This window comes from Chiloscyllium plagiosum, unplaced genomic scaffold (assembly GCF_004010195.1).
Source record: "Chiloscyllium plagiosum isolate BGI_BamShark_2017 unplaced genomic scaffold, ASM401019v2 scaf_28789, whole genome shotgun sequence".
Classification (NCBI taxonomy): Eukaryota; Metazoa; Chordata; class Chondrichthyes; order Orectolobiformes; family Hemiscylliidae; genus Chiloscyllium; species Chiloscyllium plagiosum.
Window position 1 is genome coordinate 2632 of NW_025208440.1, and position 4372 is coordinate 7003.

The following is a 4372-nucleotide window of genomic DNA, read 5'->3' on the forward strand; positions in this document are numbered from 1 at the left end:
CAGTGCTGAGGGAGTGGGCACTGTCGGAGGGTCAATGCTGAGGTAGTGGGCACTGTCGGAGGGTCGGTGCCGAGGGCGTAGGCACTGTCGGAGGGTCAGTGCTGAGGGAGCGCTGCACTGTCGGGGGGCCAGTGCTGAGGGAGTGGGCACTGTCGGAGGGTCAGTGCTGAGGGAGTGCCGCACTGTTGGAGGGTCAGTGCTGAGGGAGCGCCGTACTATCGGAGGGTCAGTGCTGAGGGAGTGGGCACTGTCGGAGGGTCAATGCTGAGGTAGTGGGCACTGTCGGAGGGTCGGTGCCGAGGGCGTGGGCACTGTCGGAGGGTCAGCGCTGAGGGAGCGCCGTACTGTCGGAGGGTCAGCGCTGAGGGAGTGCTGCACTGTCGGAGGGTCAGTACTGAGGGGGCGCCATACTGTCGGAGGGTCAGTGTTGAGGGAGCGCCGTATTGTGGGAGGGTCAGCGCTGAGGGAGTGCCACACTGTTGGAGGGTCAGTGCTGAGGGGGCGCCGTACAGTCGGGAGGGTCAGTGCTGAGGGAACGCCGTACTGTTGGAGGGTCAGTGCTGAGGGAGCGCCGTACTGTCGGAGGGTCAGCGCTGAGGGAGTGCCGCACTGTCGGACGGTCAGTGGTGAGGGAGCACCGTACAGTCGGAGGGTCAGTGTTGAGGGAGTGCCGCACTGTCGGACGGTCAGTGGTGAGGGAGCACCGCACTGTCGGAGGGTCAGTGCTGAGGGAGTGCCGTGCTGTCGGAGGGTCAGTGCTGAGGGTGCGCCACACTGTCGGAGGGTCAGTGCTGAGGGAGCGCCGTAGTGTCGGAGGGTCAGCGCTGAGGGAGTGCCACACTGTCGGAGGGTCAGTGCTCAGTGCTGAGGGAGCGCCGCACTGTTGGAGGGCCAGTGCTGAGGGACTGCTGCACTGTCGGAGGATCAGTGCTGAGGGAGTGCGCAGTCTGTGGGAGGGTCAGTGCTGAGGAAGTTGGCACTGTTGGAGGGTCAGTGCTGAGGGACTGCCGCACTGTCGGAGGGTCAGCACAGAGGGAATGCCGCACTGTCAGGGGGTCAGTGCTGAGGGAGTGGGCACTGTCAGAGGGTCAGTGCAGAGGGAGTGCCGCACTGTCAGAGGGTCAGTGCTGAGGGAGGAGGGTCAGCGCTGAGGGAGTGCCGCACTGTCGGAGGGTCAGTATTGAGGGGGCGCCGTACTGTCGGAGGGTCAGTGTTGAGGGAATGCCGCACTGTCGGAGGGTCAGTGCTGAGGGGGCACCGTACAGTCGGGAGGGTCAGTGCTGAGGGAGCGCCGTACTGTCGGAGGGTCAGTGCTGAGGGAGCGCCGTACTGTCGGAGGGTTAGCGCTGAGGGAGTGCCGCACTGTCGGAGGGTCAGTGCTGAGGGAGCACCGCACTGTCGGAGGGTCAGCGCTGAGGGAGCGCTGTACTGTCGGAGGGTCAGTGCTGAGGGAGTGCTGCACTGTCGGAGGGTCAGTGGTGAGGGAGCACCGTACAGTCGGAGGGTCAGTGTTGAGGGAACACCACACTGTCGGAGGGTCAGTGCTGAGGGAGCGCCACACTGTCAGAGGGTCAGTGCTGAGGGAGCGCCGTAGTGTCGGAGGGTCCGTGTTGAGGGAACGCCACATGTTGGAGGGTCAGTGCTCAGTGCTGAGCGAGCGCCGCACTGTTGGAGGCCAGTGCTGAGGGACTGCGGCACTGTCGGATGGTCAGTGCTGAGGGAGTGCCACATTGTCGGAGGGTCAGTGCTGAGGGAGTGCCGCACTATCAGAAGGTCAGCGCTGAAGGAGTGCCGCACTGTCGGAGGGTCAGCACTGAGGTAGCGCCGCACTGTCGGAGGGTCAGTGCTGAGGGAGTGCCGTGCTGTCGGAGGGTCAGTGCTGAGGGAGCGCCACACTATCGGAGGGTCAGTGCTGAGGGAGCGCCGTAGTGTCGGAGGGTCCGTGTTGAGGGAATGCCGCAGTGTCGGAGGGTCCGTGTTGAGGGAACGCCGCACTGTCGGAGGGTCAGTGCTGAGGGAGCGCCGCACTGTTGGAGGGCCAGTGCTGAGGGACTGCCGCAATGTCGGAGGGTCAGTGCTGAGGGAGTGCGCAGTCTGTGGGAGGGTCAGTGCTGAGGAAGTTGGCACTGTCGGAGGGTCAGTGCTGAGGGAGTGCCGCACTGTCGGAGGGTCAGCGCAGAGGGAATGCCGCACTGTCAGAGGGTCAGTGCTGAGGGAGTGGTGCACTTTCAGAGGGTCAGTGCTGAGGGAGTGGGCACTGTCGGAGGGTCAGTGCTGAGGGAGCGCCATACTGTCGGAGGGTCAGTGCTGAGGGAATGGGCACTTTCGGAGGGTTAGTGCTGAGGGAGTGGGCACTGTTGGAGGGTCAGTGCTGAGTGAGTGCCGCACTGTCGGAGGGTCAGTGATGAGGGAGTGCCGCACTGTTGGAGGGTCAGTGCTGAGGGACTTCCGCACTGTCGGAGGGTCAGTGCTGAGGGAGTGGGCACTGTCGGAGGGTCAGTGCTGAGGGAATGGGCACTGTCGGAGGGTCAGTGCTGAGGGAGCGTTGCAGTGAGTGAGTGAGCCCACTGTGTTACTCACGTAGTAGAGAATGAGGACACTGACATATTGGATCATGCTGTACAGGGCCATGTACTTAAACGCACAGAATGAGGTGACCAAGGCAGCGCGACCCTCCCTGTAACACAGAGATACAGCGGGCAGGTTAGAACCACCCAAGCACACAGTCCCCCACCACCATTCAACACCGCCACAGTACAGGGACAGCATAGGGTTAGATCCAGAGGAAAGCTCCCTCTACACTGTCCCCATTCAACACCGCCACAGCCCAGGGACAGCATAGGGTTAGATACAGAGGAAAGCTCCCTCTACACTGTCTCATCCATGCAACACCACCATAGGACAGGGACAGTACTGGGTTAGACACAGAGGAAAGCTCCCTCTACAGTACCCTCCCATCATACCCTCCCAGGACTGGGACAGCCCAGGGTGAGATACAGAGTAAAGCTCCCTCTACACTGTCCCCCCATCACACCCTCCCAGGACAGGGACAGCCCGGGGTTAGATACAGAGTAAAGCTCCCTCTACACTGTCCCCCCATCACACCCTCCCAGGACAGGGACAGCCCAGGGTTAGATACAGAGTAAAGCTCCCTCTACACTGTCCCCCCATCACACCCTCCCAGGACAGGGACAGCCCGGGGTTAGATACAGAGTAAAGCTCCCTCTACACTGTCCCCCCATCACACCCTCCCAGGACAGGGACAGCCCAGGCTTAGATACAGAGTAAAGCCTCCTCTACACTGTCCCCCCATCACACCCTCCCAGGACAGGGACAGCCCAGGCTTAGATACAGAGTAAAGCTCCCTCTACACTGTCCCCCCCATCACACCCTCCTAGGACAGGGACAGCCCAGGGTTAGATAGCGAGTGAGGTGGAGGTTGTGGTACCTACTTGATGAGGATGGGGACACACTCGATGGTCGGCTGTTTGGAGGTGAACGGAGAGGCGACAGAGGCTTCGAGCTGTGACAGTGAGATTCCCACGTGGGCTGTCTTCAGGGCCTGTGGGGGGAGGGAAACAGCCCGATTGTCACTCTGGCCTGAATGTGGAGAAACAGGGCAGTGGGCACTGGAATCTGTGGGCACACAGGGCCACAGCACCCCGGTCAGCCAAAACACGAGTGATCGGGCCAGATGCATGCCATTTGGCCCATTCAAGCCGGTCTCACCCTCATGGCTGATTGTCCATTCCTCTCTGTGTGCCCACTCTCCCCCATCTGTCTAACTGAGACTCTCTGACAGTGGGAGCAGGGTCAGTCTGAACCAAGTCCCATCACCATCACCTATCTCAGACGTGCTGCGGCAATAGCAGGAGGCTATTCAGCCCCTCGGGAGCCCAATCTCCCCCCCTCCCTTAGATTTGGGGAACGTGAGGTGTCTGTGTACACGGAGACTCTGAGCCCCACATTCCCAACTCCTATCAAACCCGGCCTTGCTACAGGCCAGCAGCATATCCTGACACCACACGGAGTGCGCTGTGATGCCAAATGTGACTGAATAGTGGCCAAGCAAACTGGGCACAGAGTGGAAGAACTCACCCCGCAGTCGTTGGCTCCATCACCACACATTCCCACCACGTAACTGTACCAACAGAAAGTGAAAGGAAATATGACTGGGTATATGCATTGGAAAAGCAAGATCCAGCCAGCATCCAATCAGCGACCAATCCCCATCCAAACAGCATTCACTCAGCGACCAATCCCCATCCAGCCAGCATTCACTCAGGGACCAATCCCCATCCAACCAGCATTCACTCAGGGACCAATCCCCATCCATTCAGCATCCACTCATGGACCAATCCCCATCCAACCA

At 60.9% G+C, this 4372-nt stretch overlaps 1 long non-coding RNA gene across 1 annotated transcript; it reads right to left on the minus strand.

Moving 5' to 3' along the window:
* Positions 1–2591: 2591 nt before the first annotated feature.
* Positions 2592–4142, minus strand: LOC122546695. Its single transcript, XR_006310792.1, has 3 exons — positions 4099–4142; positions 3453–3562; positions 2592–2677 (listed from the first exon to the last, which is right to left on the minus strand). It is a non-coding gene; the product is annotated as an uncharacterized LOC122546695 (long non-coding RNA).
* Between the last annotated feature and the right edge of the window lie 230 nt (positions 4143–4372).